The following is an 18,910-nucleotide window of genomic DNA, read 5'->3' on the forward strand; positions in this document are numbered from 1 at the left end:
GGGTGAAAGAGAGAGGGAGGAAGGAGGGAGGAAATGAGGGAGAGAAGGAGGGAGGGAGGTACAGAGAGAGAGAAAGAGAGAGAGGTGACATTTTAATATTTACCCTTGGAAGTGGGAGCCCTTCATTTTTCCTTGTGTTTTATTGGCCAAAACTCATTACAAAATCACAACCTCACTGCAAAGTCTGGCACGTGTCCTAATGTGTGCTCCAAAACAGTCAGTAGAGTTGGTGAGCATCCAGCCAGCCCCGTCTGGTCACCGGTGCCCCTTTCATTATCCCTCCCATACAGAGCACATGCAGCCTTTCCAAAGCTGTCAGCCTCCAAATTACATCCGTTATGGCTTCCGTCTCAAAATCTAGGATATTTAAGTGATATTCACTCTTCTCAGTTGGGTCCAAATATTACTTCTTTTGGTCCAGAGACCTATTATCAACGAGATATATTATTTGTACAGTCTCTTCCTAATAATCACTCAAGTATTAAATGGTGAAACAAGAAGAGCATAAACACAGAGTATTTTTATTTTGGAAGTAGTAATGAAAAATCCTCCCAGACAATGTGAAAACCCCTCCCCTGGGTTGGGGACATTTTTGGCCTGGATACCATTTCAGCTGTCCTGAGGAGCTCCCTTGAGAATGTCCCCCATATTCTTAATCAGATCTCTGGAATGCTTTTCCGTGTTTCTTATTGCTCTTAGCCATATTGGAAGTATGCTTTTGGAGTCTTATTTCTTTTCATGGCAGGTTATGGGCCCAAGGATTATTTTAACTATGTGTCAAAGCCCTTCCCCCAACACATACCTAACTTTCTTAAAGCCTTTGTTTTCATGCTACATTTCCTTCTGAAACTTAATAGGTTTCTGACTTGCACTCTTTGAGTAAGTTCCATGTGTCAGAAACCATGTCCAACACTCACCACTAGATAACTGTTCCCCAATCTATACTATTTCTTTTCTTTGTTGCTTCCATTATCTTCCTGGACCTATTTGCAGTCAAGCTCTTCTACATAAATGATAAAATAAATCCAGAATCTATGGACAACATCACTAAAAACGAAACAGAATATTTTTTTCAGCAATGAATAATTGACCAAAACGCCTGTGGTATTCTCTTCTCATTAAAACAAAACAAAACAAAACAAAACAGAACAAAGCAAAACACCCATAAGAACATAGTTCATTAATTTTAACTCAGTATTTTATCTAAGAATTCTGAACGCACCCTGAGCATAGTCCCGATTCCTAGCAATACTTAGTTTAAGCATAATTTTCCCCTAGTCACTGTCATTGAGAGTTTTCTGAACACAATACTCAATCCCTCTAAGCCTCATCTCTAAAATGAGGATAATAATGATGTCTTGTCCACAATGTCACTTTGAAGATTAAATTAAATAACATTACATTTTCAGCGCAATTTAAGCATATAATAATTGTTATTGTTTTTACATAATTGTCATCCATACTTTGGGTTTTACATATACATGATATCTATTGTATATTTTATACAACCAATGTTTATGGACCTGAATATACAATAATGATTAAGATGTGATTTCAAAACTCTGACTTTTGTGACTGCTTATGTATAACTCATAGCAATTTGAGAAAATTCAGTTCTTATGTTCAGCATTGCTTTCCTTCTTCTGAGCACTTTATAAATGTCCACAGATTAAGTCAATACTTCTTTATTTATTGAATAAGTAGCATTAGGAATAACAGATGGCTTTAAGTTGTGTGTGGAGTATTTCTTTGGGTCTTAGTGATATATTGCGGAATCATTTACTATGTAGTGGTTGCTTCAGAAATAGACCAATTCATTCCAAAAATACAGGGAAGACACATGGTACATGGGCATAATGGCATAAACAGGTGGCAGTGACATCAATACAATCAGTTAAGTGCTGGAAACAGACTCTAATCACCAATCTGCCTTTGGGCTACAATGAGCACTACCCATGCTATCATTATCAATTTGTTTCTTGTTTTTTTAAAAAAGTATCTTTATTGTTGAAAGTATTACAAATGCCCCCTTTTTCTCCATTGACCCCCTCCACCCCGCACCTACCCCCGACCCCAGGCCTTCACCACACCATTGTCTGTGTCCATGGGCTATGCATACATGCATAGAAATTCCTTGGTTAATCTCTCCCCTCCTCCGCCTTCCCTCTGAGACTCATCAGCCTGTTCCACGCTTCTATGTCACTGAATCTATTTTATTCATCAGTTTATTATGGCCTTTAGAATCCATACATAAGTGAGATCATGTGATATTTGTCTTTCTCTGACTGGCTTATTTCACTTAGCATAATACTCATCATACTGTCCCAAAGGGTAAGAGATCCTTTTTACAGCTGCATAGTATTCCATGGTGAAAATGCCATTATCAATTTGTTTTAAGGAGATATTAATTTTTATTTTTAATGTCTCGTTTTAGAATTAGTATGTTGAATCAAGCTACTGAATCATGCATTGAGGTGAGTCTAGTTTTTTTTTGTGTTTTTTTAATACATCTTTATTGATTTCAGAGAGAGGAAGGGAGAGGGAGAGAGAGAGAAACATCAATGATGAGAGAGTCATTGATCTGCTGTCTCCTGCATGCCCCCAACTGGGGATCAAGCTCGCAGCCCAGGCATGTCCCCTGACTGGGAACTGGACCTCAATCTCCTGGATCTTAGATTGATGCTCAACCACTGAACCACGCCTGGCTGGGCGTGAGTCTAGTTCTTAAGTTCTATTGTACATGATGCCAGAATCATCAGATAATTTGAGTAAGAAAAATACCTTTTCATTTACTTGTTACTATGTATACAAAACATGTTTCTTTTCTATATAATATTTTGGACACTGGTTACCAATAACAAAATCTATTTAAAATATATTTTTTAGAATATATTTCTGGCTTTCATAAAGAAATACAGTCCCTGCATAGTACTTGCAATTGCCAAACTTGCTGAGATTTCTGAGTGGGTGTTCCAGCATTGTCAGAATGTGACAGGTCCCACAACTGTGATGAAAGGGGAACTATGGGTTGCCATTCCTTCTCCACCCCAAAACCCTCCCCAACAGCTTGCTTGTTTGCTAAATAAAGCAGGTCTCTTTCTCTGACTTTCAAAGGATCCATGATTGTACAATTTAGTCACAAATGCTGGCAAGGAAAGAATAATGTGTTTTCTTTTTCAATCACTATTTTTCTCTTTAGTTTTTAATTTTAGTAAGTCAAGACAATATTTTTATGCTCTAGAAAGGAAACAAAGCAACTCTAACTCGAAAGTCATATCTTGAACTATTTGTGAGACCAGGGTTGGAAATCACAGTCACATTTACTTTTGTGCTGCCATTCTTACTTAATGTTTAATCACACACTAATTTTTGTAAATTAAATCCTTTTATCCAGAGATCAGTGTGTGTTGAATGGGGAAGAGGTGTAGCTACAGACTTCTTCAAGGTTAAGATGGTCATGTAAATTTACAATAAAGACAATTAGTATTCTGATATTTTCCTAGGTTTGTAATTTGATTTCAATGAACTACTGGTATTATGACTCCAACACTATTATTTTAACAGCATAAAAAATACTATACATTTTCTATTAAAAATTCCCACAAGCTACTCATTTTCATCTTGCAAAACTACACAGACATTAGGACAAAACATTCTGGAAAAAATCTCCATTCTTGGCTTCTCCACCTCAATGTTCTCCTTCTGGTTTTCACATGCTCCACACCTCCAGTGATGCTTTGAAGGGGTCACCTCTCACCTCTGTTTTGAAAATCCAGTGAAGAGCTCCCTAGTCTCCTCTTTGTTAAGTCTCAGAATCATCTTGCAAAAATAAGCTTTTTATTTTTCTGAAAGAACTCTCCCCTCAGTTTCTGAGAAGAAATATTTTCTCTTTTGTTTCTAAATAATTTTCCTCTGTTTTTTGTCTTTTCTTGATCTCCCTCTGCTCTTCATCCTTTAATAATGGAATATACCTGGACTCCTTCCTGACCTCACTTCTCTTCAACCACAAATGGTTCAAAATGTAGGTTATAAAATCAGACTGCCTGAGTTTCAATTCCAGCTTCACCAATTCCAGTTATTATCTAATATGACTTCAGGCAGGTTATTTAGGCTCTTGGTGGTTCAATTTCTTGAACTGTAAAATGAAATAGGAATAGTGTCTGTTTTAAATGGAAATTATTAGAATTAGATAAACTAATATAAATATACATTACATAAACATTTACATATATAATGCATTTATAATGCATGTATAAATGTAAATATATACATGTACATGTATATAGACACATTATATATGTATATATGTATGTATGTATGTGTATCTGTATATATAACAATGATAATTACTGTTATTATAATAAGCGGTATATATAAAGTTTGGGTGTTTGCTTTTATAATTCTATCCCTGAGTTTACCATTGAGATTCAGAGTTGCTAACTACCTGACAACTTGACACTTCCACTTGAATGTCTAATAACAATACGAAATAATATGAGTTAATCAAAGTTCTTAATTTCAGATCACCTGTAACTTTTTCCCTTCTCCAGCTTCCAGTCTCCTTAAAGGGCATCAATTTCCATCCATTGGCTGAAGTAAAAAAATTAGGAGTCATCCTTGAGTCTCCTTTCTTTCTTACCATCCAACCATGTATTTATTTTTTATTCATTGGTTTATTGAACAAATAGTTACTGAGCAGTAACTATGAACCTATTGCTCTGTGCCCTAGATTTCCAGCAGTAAACACAACCCTTACGCTCTCTGCCAGGCAGGAGCTCACACGGAGGCAGGAAAAGACAAAGCAGAACAAGTGGACCCGACACTTAATAGTGGGGAGCGCGACGAGCAGCTTGAGAGCACGGTTATGGAAAAGGGCAAGGGCGCTCCATGAAACCAGTATAAAGAGTTCTCTTTAAAAGATGACATTTATCTGAAATCAATAAAGATATATTTTAAAAAATAAAATAAAAAAATAAATAAAAGATGACATTTAATCTCAGACTTAAATAACAGAAAAAGAGGAAAAATGAGGAGGAAGAATAAGTTTGGGAAACAGCTTGATGTGTGTGGCTTTATAGTGGACGGTGAGAGGAGCCATTTGAAATGAGGCCAAGGGGGAGGCAGGAGACAGGACACGGGGGCGTTTATGAGCCAGCGAGAGGTGTGTAAATCATTCTAAGTGCAGTGGTAATCTGCTGCAGGATTGGCAGCAGGGTAATACAGGATGATTTGCTCGTAAAAAGATAAGTACTTCCATATCTAATTCAAACCGTTTCCTTTTTGCCTGAAATCCTTTCATGGAATTTATAATTAGTTGAATAAATGAGTGTTTTACTTATAACAAATGCATGGAAAATATAAATTGAATGGATGGTTAAATAAGCCAAATACATTTTACAAAACTTTATTATGTTTTTGTGAAATTAAAAAAATTATTTTAAAATAAACTGTAATTTGGAGTTTTTATTTTATGAAGGTTAGTACCCTTGGATGAATTTAGTGAAATTCAATAAATATGCATTGTATTTATATGTCGTCTTTACAAAAATGCTATGAGAAAACGAGGCACAGTCTGCTCTCAAGGAACTCAAACTCTAGCTTGGATCACAGCAGCTCTCAAGACGAAAGCAGACATGGGCTCTATGGTTCTCTTCCTTCCTTCTTTCTTTCATTTTCTCTACATTAAAGCAGCCATGGCAGACAAGTAGAAATAGGGACATTATTTTAAGTAGTAAAGGAAGGTGTGAAAGACACATAATTTACACTTATTAGGTGACTTTAGTTCTATTGGCATATGAGATTAATACATCACTAAACTTGGTTATAAATAAGCTTGATTATAGAATGGCTCTGTATTGGTCAGCTTGGGTTGCCATAACAAGAGATCACAGACTTCACAGACTGGATCACTTAAACATCAGATACTTTATTTTCTCATTGTTTTGGAGGTTGAAGTTCAAGATCAAGTGCCAGCAAGGTTGCTTTCTGGTGAGACTTCTCTTCTCGGCTTGTGGATGGCCACCTTCTCTCTGTATCCTCACATAGCCTTTCCTCTGTGCAAATGCAGAGATGAGAGAGAGAGAGACAGAGAGAGACAGAGAGAGAATCAGATCAGGACTCCGCTCTTATAATCTCACCCTTAATTAACATCTCAAAGGCCCTTGGTCCAAAAACAGCCATATTGGGGGTTAGGGCTTCAATATATAAATTTTGTTGGGGACACAATTCAGTTTATAACATGCTCTATACATTCCCAATTTGCTCCTGCATTAATTATCTATTAAATTACCCCTAAATCTAGCAGTTTAAACAGCAAAAATCTCATTATCTTGGAGTTTCTTTGTTGCCGAAGTTGGGAAGAGGCTTAGCAGGGTCTTTAATGAATGTGTAGCCAAAACATCAGCTGGTGTGTAGTGTTCTGCAGGCTAGACTGGAGCTTGAGGATCCACTTAAAAGATGGCACACTCACATGATTATAAGATAACACCATCACAGCCACCTCAAATAATTTTTAGCTTTATAAATCTTTACGTTATTAAATAATTTTAATTTGATTGTAGATGCATGCCAGTGCTTTAAAATTAAAGAAAGTTAGAATCTGTAAAAAACGGAGTTGTTAGACTACTTAATCTAAAGTTCAGAAAGGGGTTCAGCAGATGACTCAGCCATTAATAATAGAAATGATAGAAAAGGGAGAGACTAGCATTTTACCAGTATAAGCTAGAGGAGTCTGAATTTTACTAGTTCATAATAATTTGTTTGCATGTTAGCAAAGGGTAAAGTCTGATCATTGATTATACTGTAATGTCATGTATTAAATACTTCATTTTTTACTGAAATATTTCTTGAGGTATTGTTGAAGAAAGACACTGGCCCTTAGAGAAGATAGCCAGATATGATTACTACAATTATTTTTCAATCTATGTTCACCGGCCCATGTAGTATAATTTTCTGAGGTTGTGAATATGTGCTTTGATTTTGCTTTTACATAGTAAGATATGACATATTGGTGCCCTTTCATTTTAGAAAAGCTGATAGATTTTTTTTCTTTTCTTTTAACCTGCTATTTCAAGGACTGGGGGCAAAGCAACAGCTAAAGATGAAGTTTTGATGTTATCGCTGGAAATGTTTCTTCAGATGTCATCAGATATTCAGAAGCCAGGAAGACTTTCACCTTGCAATATTGTAGCTGGAACTATAATTGCTTTTAAAATAATAGTGTGGTTGGCATTGAATTTCTACAAAGCATAGCAGTGCAATTTATGTCCTTGGTTCAGAACTGCAAGGAATCTCTGGTCTTGTAGCTAAATTCCAGCGGGAAGTACCCAGGAAGAGAAGACTATAGGTGTGAATTTCAGGGCCTTGGGCAGACCACCTCGCACATTTGACCTCTGTTTTCCACACTACAAAATAAGTTAGGCCTCATTGCTTTCTGAGGCCTCCCACAGTTCTACCGTTCTGTGATTATTATTTTGAGGTAGAAAATGTAAGTTATCATTAACCTGATTGCTATAAAAATATCAATGAAAACAAAGAGTTGTAAAAGATGCAAGTTTACTTCCTACATGACCAGTACAATTTAACATATATAAGACATTTTTTATAGGATAAACCTGTCCAAGGTATACATTTACATCAATATTAAAATTTCATGATAACATCAAGGGTAACATCTGAACTAAGGGAAAGCTTTTAGACACTATAATGATCAAAGAAGTTATTCCGTAGAGAGCTATGAAAAAAAATCAGGAACTATATAACACAAACACTTTCTCTATGATATCTAGTATTACTGGGATATGATAAGACCAGGGATAGGATCTTATAATAAATGTTACTATGTAATAATTTTCTGTGAGTTGATAACAGATAACAGATAATACCTTTCTAAACATATTACTGAAGAGATTAGTGCAAAATTTTCAAATAAGCTATGTTTAAGCCATAGTGCTCAGATATTTACATATATCATCTCATTTAATAAAGTTGACTCCTCATGTTACTTAAGCTGACACTGAATGTCATTGGCTTGGGTAAATTTTTGTTGTAGACAAAGAGAGTCTGGAGAGTTGACAATAAGTACTTGCTCTGTATATGATCTTAAGCTGATCATCTAAACTGGGTTGACCATAATGCTTTCATCTTTGAAAATATGAATTTGAGGGATTGATTCCTTTGGTCAGTGGGAAGTTATAGATTTAAAATTAAACTTACTGATTATATATAATATTAAGGCAGCTTATTAAGTTTTAATTTATTTACCTGCAAAATGGGGATAATATGATGCATCTTTCAGGGTTGTTTTAAGCATTAAAAGTACATTATTTCACACAGGTCCTGAACACATATGGAACCACATCCTTATGTTTTCTTCAGCTTCCAACTCCTCTGTTTTTTAAAAAAGAATTTTTATCTAAGTTTTTCATTAATAGTGCTAACAATATTGGAATAATTTACTCAAATTAGCCTAGAGGGCATGAAATAATTCCTCTATCAGTGTGAATTGTTAATCATGGTAAAGGAACTTTATAGTAACTGCATTTTTATAATTGTATTAAAAGTTCATGAATATAAATGTTTAGGTCTTGTATATCATGTGACCCTGCCACTTTGAAATCCTGGTACTTCGAGGAGATTTGACATCACAGTCGTAGAGTGAGATCTAAGACACAGAATTGCTGTTTGGACCTGTAAATGCCAAACTATTTTCACTAACATTGAAAAGGCCAACTGTATTAAGAGAATAAATGTTTTTCCAGTGGTGCCTCCCCTCTCCTGACTCCCTTCTTGTCCAGGACCTTAGGCTTGCTTCTTGCTGACTGGTGCAATGGAACCGGGGACACTGAGGCAAATTCTAGAAACTCCACTCAGAGTTTCTTATGCCACATAAGCTTTTACCAGAGAGATCAGATACACAAAGTGAAATGTTATACTTTTCATAGCCTGTTCCTCTACTCTGAACTCTCTCTGTGAATGGCAGACCTAGTTCATTTCAGACTAAAAGACATTTGGCAAGTGACAAAATGCAAAAGTAGGTTTATTAATAGAAAACACAAAATGGTGTGAAAGTTAAGGCAAATTAACTATAATCCTGGGTAGTTCACTTAAGAAGTAAGATGTTCCAGTTTCTGAAGGGTGTTGAAGATATTTCAAGGACCTAAAGTAGAGGCTTTTGCCAGTTTATTTGATGAGCTCTAATTGTCAAGATGTCCACCTGGCTCCACAGCTCACCTTCTGCTGACAAATCTGCCATCTGCAGCCCAGGTGCTTATATTTTGGATCAGTGAAGAGTTCACAGGATCACCTGCTATGTTCACAGTAGGATAAGCATTTTAATTTTAAAATTAAAAACAAAACATGTGAAGCCTATTGGATTATTTTACTCTCAATATCTTTCTCTAATCACTTCATGGCAACTGTGACATATCAGTTTAAGTTGTGGGGACAAATGAAAAATTATTTATAGGGCTGGCCTTGAAAACTCCCTTCTGAAATGCTGAGTTATTGAGTAACCATACGTCCCAGTTGGTCTTGGACACCCTCAATTTAAGTCTGTTGTCACAGCAAAATTATTGAAAACTCCCTCTTTAATCACCCAAATTTCCCGATTTGGATAATAAATTATATGTTTATAGTATAATCTCCTTAACAATGATGCTTTAAGCACCCCACGCTCTCCTTAAGATTCTACTCTTTTCTACTTTTAGGCACTGAATGCAGAGTTGGAGAAATAAACTTCTCAACTATGGCTAAAAAAAATAAGCAAGTGATCCTAGGGCAATATTCTCCAGTAAGTTAGCAGATGCTGGAACAGGGAGCGGCCGAAGGAAATTGGTTGACACTTAGCGGTCAATGTGACAAGTGTTAAAGCAAGAGGAGGTAAGGGAATAAAATAACTATGTCAGAACCTCCTACTAGCAATAAGTAGGCTTGTTGTCAAAGGGGCCTACTGAGTGACATACTAAAGGGGACCGAAAGAGGAAGTTAAGAGGCCAGGGAAAATGTGGCCCCAACAAAAGAGGCTGAATGGGCGGCAAAGCATCTGGAGAATTTGTCAGGTGCAACATTTTAAAGAGTTAATTTGGTGAGAAAAATTGTATTAACAATTCTTGTCAGCAACAGAAGCAGTGAATATGAGTTTTAGGAAGAGACTTCCAGTAAGAGACTTCCCGTGTCAAGGGGATCGCAGGCGTCTATATAAAATTCTCTCTGTGTGGTAGAGACGAATGGGTCATGTTTCAGCCATCGACTCATTTTCACTTTCCCGATTTGAAGCTCACGAAGCAACTTTCCTTGTTTTCCTGTGAGGAGCACATCATTTGTATTTCTCAGACTGACTTAGTAAATTAGCATCCTGGTAAATATGTATAAAATATCAGGCCAATTCAGTTTCTTGCAAATTTAATCAATGTGAAGACACTCATATTTTCAAGCCATAATGAGCACTGCTCAGAAAGCAAAGACCATCACGGTGTCCTCTTTGTGATTTACCATTAATGTCACCGGGGGAACACCTCATTTCATGCTTTTTAAAATCACTTGTAAAAAAAACAGTTGTTTATCCACTATTGTGAAATTAATAGGTGCTAAATACAGTAAATATATTTCCAAATGTACGTGTTAAAATACTGGTACTTGAAAAATACTACATTAAGCATCCAAAGCCAGAGTTTCATTAGTAAGGGACAAAGGGAATAGAACATAGGTTTTCCAAATTCTTGTTCATTGCTCAGTTCATTAGCATACACATTTTAAAGCTGTCAATTCAGTCATGGGGAAAATGCATGTTTATATCTTTTCAGAAGAGCAGTAAAAGTACTTAAGCTTACTAGCTATGATTTCATCTAAAGAAACACTCACCTTGCCTCTGTCCTGGTATTTACAGTGCAGTCAGTCATTAACCTAGATGACATTATTTTCAGTTGACATTAAACATGGTAGGCCTGTTTTAGATAACATTTAAATCCTAGACTTAGTTTAACAATTAGCAACAACTTTCCATCAATGAATGTTTTCCCCCCATCTTTGAGCACTCCTAAGTGCAACCTGTTTTTATTTTTTTAGCAAAGATAATAAAATAAAAAATTCAAAAGGAGTGAAAGAAAATAGAATTAAAACAAAGTTTTCTTCTCTCCTTAGCCCCTACAGGGCCTAGTTTCTTTTTCCAGAAGCATCCATTCCTCCCAGTTTCTTGTATATTTCTCTCTCCAACTTGTTGTTTGAGGTACACAGGCACAATTTTATTGCTTTTACACAGAAAGATATTATACTAATTACTCTATGCTTAGCTTTTAAAAATTGTCATATGGCATAGCATTACTTTTTATATCGGTTTGAATAGAACTGTCATATTCTTTTCAATGATACATGGTACTTCACTGAAAGTATGAGTATAATTGATTTGACCTAGACCCAGTTAATGAACATATATATTATTTCCAATGCTGCCCTGAATTGCATTGCACATCTGTGAGGAAGCTAAATAACAAGGAATAGAATATCCGGGTAAAAGGATATATGAATTTAAAAATTTTGTAGACGTTGTCAGATTGCAATGGACAGTATTTCAGTTTACATTTCCTCTATGTGTATGCAGGGAGATATGGAAATGCCTTTTTCCCCCAGCCTTGCCCACAATGTGTGGAATCAAACCTTTCGCTCCTTTGTTCACATTGGAGGTGAAAAACGGCATCTATTTGTGGTTAAATTTTATAATTTACTTATTATAAATTAATTTTGGCATATGATTGTGTTTAAGACTCAATATCTATAAAATGTTTACATCTCTGTCCCTGGGGAAGACAATGCTAGTGGCTTCAATATCCATACTCTCCTTTGTCCTTTATTAAGGGACCCTTTTTCAAACTTCCCTGTAGGTAGGCATCTAACTCCTACAGAAGGGGTGGGTTTTGTTGTCTTACTTTAATGATTAACATTTGTACAAATCGAGGAGAAAGACCAGCCATTTTAGATCATAGGCAGAAGTTGCATTTTTAGGGAGGCTAGGCCACAACGTAACACCTGGACTATTGATACACACGCTATTATATTAGACAGAAAACAAACACCCCCAACTTTAAAGCTACCTTGCTTTAGCTATTGTTATTTTGATTTTTTTCTTTTTACAGAAGATTTATCTGTATCTGAACTAATATGGATAAATTATACTGGGTCATTGGTATTTTTCTTATTGATTTGTAAATGCTGTTATATACAAACAATAAAAAACGGAATAATGTAAACAAAATTCCCCTCTCTAATTCAGTGTTTGTTCTTTGACTTTATGATTTTATTTTTTACTAACGTGAAGTTATTTTGTGTTTGTGTAGTCAAATTTGTCATAAAAATTTCTTCTTATGAAATCTAGGTTTTGAGTCATTTTTTTGGAATATTTCTCTCATGGGGTGCTTATTTTTTTAATTGCTTTGTAAGCATATATTTATAAAAAATATCATCTTGACACTTTCATTATACACAAAGGTCAATGCAAAGATTTATTACAGATATAAAAGTGATACATAAAATGTTAAAGTTTTAGAAAGAAACATAGAGGATAACTTTTGACAGTAAAGTGTGCAATTTATTTTTTAATCTTCACCTGAGGATGTTTTCTTTTTTACTGATTTGAGAGAGAGAGAAAGAAACATTGATGGGAGAGAAACATAGATCAGTTGCCTCCCATACATGCCCTGCCTTGGGATAGAACACATGACTTAGGAATGTGCCCTGACCAGGAATTGAACCTGAAACTTTTTTGGTGTATGTGACAATGCTGAACCTAAAAAACAGATAAATTAGATATTATTAAGAGTAAAGACTTTTGTTCATTAGATAAAGTAAGTAAAGAAAGCAATCACAGACAAGAAGATATTTGCATATATTCAGAAAGGTATTTTTATCCAGAATACCTGAAGTCCTAAAAGTTACAAAGATAAAGACAGACAACCCAACAGATAAGTGGACAGAAGACATTGAGTCACTTCACAAAAGGTGAAAATCAAATGTGTGGTAAGTATATAAAAACATGCTCACCATCCTTGTTCATCAAGGAAATAAAAATTAAAACCACATACCACCATATAAACACCAAAATAACTAATGTTTTAAAATACTGATACTGTAAAAGTGTTGGTGAAGATGCAAAGCAACTGAAATTCTCATAATATTCTTAAGGGAACATACATTGGAAAACTATTTGGCAGAATCTACTATAGCTGAACATGTAACTATCTAAAAATACTATTCCCAACAGAATTGTGTAGATGTTACAGGAAAAGGCACAAGAATATACAAATATCCAAAAATTGAAAATGATTGCATTTTTATTAATGGCTGAATAGATAAACACGGTGTGTTCATATATTGAAATACTATAAAATAATTAGTATAAATGATATTACATTCAATCACTATATTAAATGATATGAATAAGCCTCACAACCATAGTAAGCTATTCACACTTCACAAGATGATACTGCCCCCAACAATGTGGAAATTGGTTCTTGGAAGTAAAAAAAAATCTTATTCTTTCATGTACATAAAAAAACACATATAACAAGATTGGATAATGCTTCTTGAATAGAGTCTGGAATCTACTGTCTGCTAAATTTACTTTCATCAAGTTGTCTTACCTCCTTAGTCACCGGGGAATTCTGGTGTAGGAAGCCTTGTTCTACTGAGTTTTCAATACAGTATCCCCCCTCATCCATGAGGGACATGTTCCAAGGCCCCAGAGGATGCCTGAAACCGCAGGTAGTACCAAATCCTACATGCACTGTGTGTGTTTACTACACACACACACACACACACACACACATATATGATAAAGTTTAATTTATAAATTAGGCACAGTAAAAGCTTAACAACAAAAACTGCTAATAAAATAGAACAATTGTAACAATAAAATAAGGGTGACTTAAATAGAAGCACTGGGATTCCTGCAGCAGCCAACCTGACAAGTGACTAACGGGCAGGTAGTGCACAGCAAGGGCCTGTGGGACCAAGGGCTGGTTCACGTCCCAGGTGGGGAGAGTGAGACAGCCACTCAGAATGGCACATGATTTCATATTTATGAACTATTTCTAAAATTCTTTTAATATTTTTGGGCCTCAGTTGACCATGGGTAATTCCAACTATGGAGAGTAAAACCACGGGTGAGGGGGAGGTGGAACTGCCGGACTGCACCATGCAGCAAACAGAAGAAAGACATTTATAATAGAGCACATCTGTCTAAGCACAGGGTGAATTTCCGATGGTTGGATACAGTGCTCTACTTATGAGGATGTCTGAAGTCATGATGCTGACCCCTTGCCCGGCTTAACTAAAATGCATCAACTGTTATCAGTGCAGTTATGCGCTAGGGTCCGACAGATAGGGGTAGTCTGCATTATCTAGTCCGTACTATTTATGTAAACCATACAGACTATGGTCTGCCCCTGGTTTTTGCTATGTTACCCTGATTTTTTTTCCAGCCTGATTTCTCTAAGAAACTAGTGGGCTAAAAAATACCCTTCCTTGACCAAGAGAGACTGTGGCTTCCTGGAAACCAAGGCATGACACATATTTTGGTGGTTTGCGATCCACCATGAAGCATGTTTAATGTGACTAAAAACAGACTTTGGAAGCTGAGTATCTCGGATATGACAACCATCACCAAATTCTCTTAGGCAGACTTAAATATTCTATTTACTTCTCAAAGCATCATTTTGTTGAAAATGGCCCTAGTTTCTCCCATACAGATTTTGAGCTTCACAACTGCTAGCATTGCTTATTGGCATCTGTCCAGTGCCTGGGTTGCTTGATAAGTAATTACATGAAAATGAATAAATGTGTGGTCCTTAGATAGTTGGCTTTGACATCTATTTTATTTTCTTATGGAGATAATAACATATAGAGAGCTATTTTTAACAGACCTTATTACAATTAGGACAGCATTGTTAGAAAATAAGTGCATTTGGTATTTTGATAGACACAGATTAAGACAAAAGGGTACACTTAGCCTAATTAGAATAAACATCTCTTAATTATTTTAAGGCTAAAACCAATTACAGTATCCAGGTTTATGTCATTGAGATACAGAAAAACCCGTTCAGCAGTAAGGAGAGAAACATTATTCCACTGTTTTATGAAAAGTGTCAGACTTCAGTGCAATTCACAAGGAAATATAGCTGGAAAGAAGAAAGCCTGTGTCAATTAATGTGTTTTTAATTCTCTACTATTTATTTTTATATATAAATAGTTTCAAAATATTTCTAAGTATCAGAATTTCATAGAAACTATTAGAAACAATACATAGTTTGTTTAAAATCAATGAAAAATACCCTTCAGTTTTTGGAAACTGAAAGGAATCTAATTTATTCAGATTGACGCTGCAACAAGCCTAAGACCCCACTGTGTAGTAGACATTTGTTGCAGTTGTTTTAGCTACCCAGGGTCTATTCTCACTTCTAGTAGCAGCCTCCCAAAAGATGATTTCTTCCTTCCTGCTTGCATCCTTGAAGAATCATTAACATTCATTGTCTGTGCCTAGACCACAAGATGCCTGGGTGCAAACCCAGGTAAGCCTGTTAGGCTCTATCAGGACTTTGTACGCTGAGTGACTCAGGTATGGGGATGGGAGGGGAGCTGATTTACCAGAGCTGGAGCAGAGGCTCAATTTGCTCTTGCTCCCCCAAACCCCTTGGGGCTGTAGAAGTTCTTGCTTTGTCCGAGTCAAGGTCTTCAGTTCTTCTGTCAATGGTCATGAATTCTACCTTCTCTCAAGTTAGCCAGGGTAAGGCTCTGCAAATTGAAACTGAAGCCACATAAAAAGACTTGTTACAATTTGGTTTCAATATTCCTGGAACACCCTCTGATCATTTTCTCAGTTCACTTTGAATACATGACTGATATTTGTCAAACTCTTTTCAGATCTGAAACAAAAAGGCAGGGCAGCTGATCCCAGATCGCTAGTGCATGAATTTCAGAAGTGATTTACCACATGTGGCACATAAAATCATGAAAAGAGTGTTCAATGTTTCTAGAAGTTTATACTCTTTAAAGATTTTTCACATTAGTACCTTATTTAATTCTCATAAGAACTCTGTGAAGTGGATAGAAAAGGGAATAGTCCTACCATCTTCAAGGGAGGAAATTAAGTTTGAAAAAGGGACACTAGAGAGCCATTTAAAAGAAAATGTCATTTAAGTAAAATCATTTTGCATAGCAAATCTAAAAGCACATTGCAAAACCACATCTAGGGGAGTCCTTGATTTTATTGTAATTATCTTATCTGCAAGAGGCCATCCTGTTTAAAGGAAAAAAGAAGGAGATTGGTCTTTCCGTTCAATACTTGACCCCTCAGTCCTCCATTCCAATGGAAGTGCTATTCCTACCAGTGCAGCTATCAATCTTTATTGTACAAGACCTGATAGTAACTTTTAGTCTAATAATGTATAAGGACAAGTGGTATTATTCTGATTCAAGCATGAAGATGATGATGGTCTTTTTACCTTCACTGGGGTCATGAAGTTCTGTATTAAAGAGATTGGGCATGGGAAAAGGAACCTTTATTTTCTGAAGTCTATGACATCTACTCAACCAGCAAAAATTATAAAATACAAGTCAGGGGCTGACAAATAATCATTCAAGATCTATCTAGCTTTAAAAATCCTTTTACAAATTACCACACACACACACACACACACACACACAGAGATATATGTATGTATGTATATCTACATATCTATATCCACACTTACTTATATCTTAGAAATACATTTGTCTTTTTCTACTAAAAAGTCTGGAACATGACATTTCATAGCTATTACAGGTGAAACCATTGCCTTTCATGGTTTACAACAAGTTGGCTACAGTTTCTTCTGCTCTTTTCTTGCGGGTAAAAAAAATAAAGCAACTAACTATCACCATTTTTAGAACAGATTTCATACCTTGGAAGATCATTCTTAAATTATTCAATTTCATTTTCTCCAGGCTAAATTATCCTATTAATTTTAACATTTTATAGGCCTTGTATTTCAACTTTTAATCATCTCTTTTGCTCAAATCTTACCAAACTCATGACACATTAATTGCCATTTATTTATTCATTTGGGTGCCTAGTGGGTGCAAAGAACTTTTGCAAAGTATTTCTCATCCATATTCTTGTGATTTCTGCCAAGTACCAAAACTTCACTATAAAATTTTTTTAAAACTTCACCCAAGAACATGCCTATTGACTTTGGGGGAGGGGGTGGAGAAGAAACATCACCGTGAGACAGAAACCTCGATGCTAGCCGCCTGTACACGCCCAGAGCTGGGGTTATACCTGCAACCTAGGTGTGTGCCCTGACCGGGAATCCAACCAACTGAGCCACACTGGCCAGGGCCTATATAAATTTAATTAACATTACATATCCTGTATTAGAGGTTAAAAGATGAGACCTGTGAAGGTTGACTTTACCAAATAAAACCTACCCCCACAGGACTAGAAATTTACAATTTTATTTGATCATCCAGAAAAGCATTACCTTCTTGTCAGATTGTTCATGCCCATCGCACCTATAACCTCTGGGGATACATGACAATATTTCAGACATCTCTCTTTTATAAGCATACGAGAAGAAAACCTTCTCCAATTCAAATTGGATCTATATCTACTAATTTGTGTGTTTTTACTGTGAAAAATTTTTAAGCAAGTTAAACAACCAGCCTATTGTTCTGTTTTGACTGACAACTGTGTTTTCACAGACTCAAGCATTTGACTTAAACATTAGTCTAATTAGCCAAATTTGTGTCAGTAGACAAATACTTTGATTTTCCTTTATTTGTTTGAAACAAGAAAGTCAAAGGTTCAGATTTCAGCTTTCAAGATGGTTTGTTCTTCCTCCAATCTATTTCCCTTTTTCATTCTCAGTTTCAGATCATCTGCTAATGCTACTGGGCAACCAGCTGCTAGTAAAACCAAGCACCTCCATATATTTCACAGGAATGACTATTCATACTTTATCCATTATATCTGCTTTTATGGAATCTGTTACAGAACTATAATTACCCCCTGGAGCCTGGTATATAATGAGCCTGCTCCCCATGGGCTATGTGAGTTGTCTGTCACATAACCACTTCGATCCTCAGTTTCCTCATCGCCTATATACAGCTTCCAAACTGGGCTAGTGCCCAGATTGAAGGAAAAATACTGCATATAAGATTCTTTGCACACTGCCTAGCATGCAGTAAGTAGTGCCAAAATGAATGCTCTTAGAATAATGTTTATTAATATTACTAATTCATAAAAATGGAGACACCCAAGCAGAGTTGAACAAGGCTACCTACTATAAATGATAATTCTCAATAACTCAGTGGATTAAATAATGAAAATTTACTTATTACATTTAAAAAATTTTAAACTTGTCCAAATATTACACCAAATGAACTATTCTTTTTCTTTAAAAGTGAAAAATAGAAAATACATAAATAAATACCCAAGTGCATATGGATACTTTCTGGTAAAAATATAAAATCTTATTTGACTATTAGATGTAAAATTTACTGTTGTATATTTAAAAGGAATGGCTAGATAAAGGAGTATAAAATAAAACAGAATTTAAAAACAGTTCAAAATCTGAAATCTAATAATAAACTTATTTATTCTGCAGCTGACCCAATATTTTAATGATTAATTAAGTTTTTAATATGTTAAAATATTAAGCTGCATTTTCAGAGTTTGAGGAAACACATCTAGAGCTAGTGGAAAGCAAACTTAAGTTGCTTTATGTGTTAGAAAAATACTTCATGCTTTCTTTAATTGTAATCTCCCTTGAACAACATTAACTTAAAAATCATTTCTAAATTGTTCTTATTCTACAAAACGCCCACACGAAGGATAAAGATAATTCAATCCTTAAGTAACTTTTTTCTACTAGCATAATCTATT

The sequence above is a fragment of the Miniopterus schreibersii genome (assembly GCF_964146895.1).
Source record: "Miniopterus schreibersii genome assembly, chromosome: 2".
NCBI classification, from domain to species: Eukaryota; Metazoa; Chordata; class Mammalia; order Chiroptera; family Miniopteridae; genus Miniopterus; species Miniopterus schreibersii.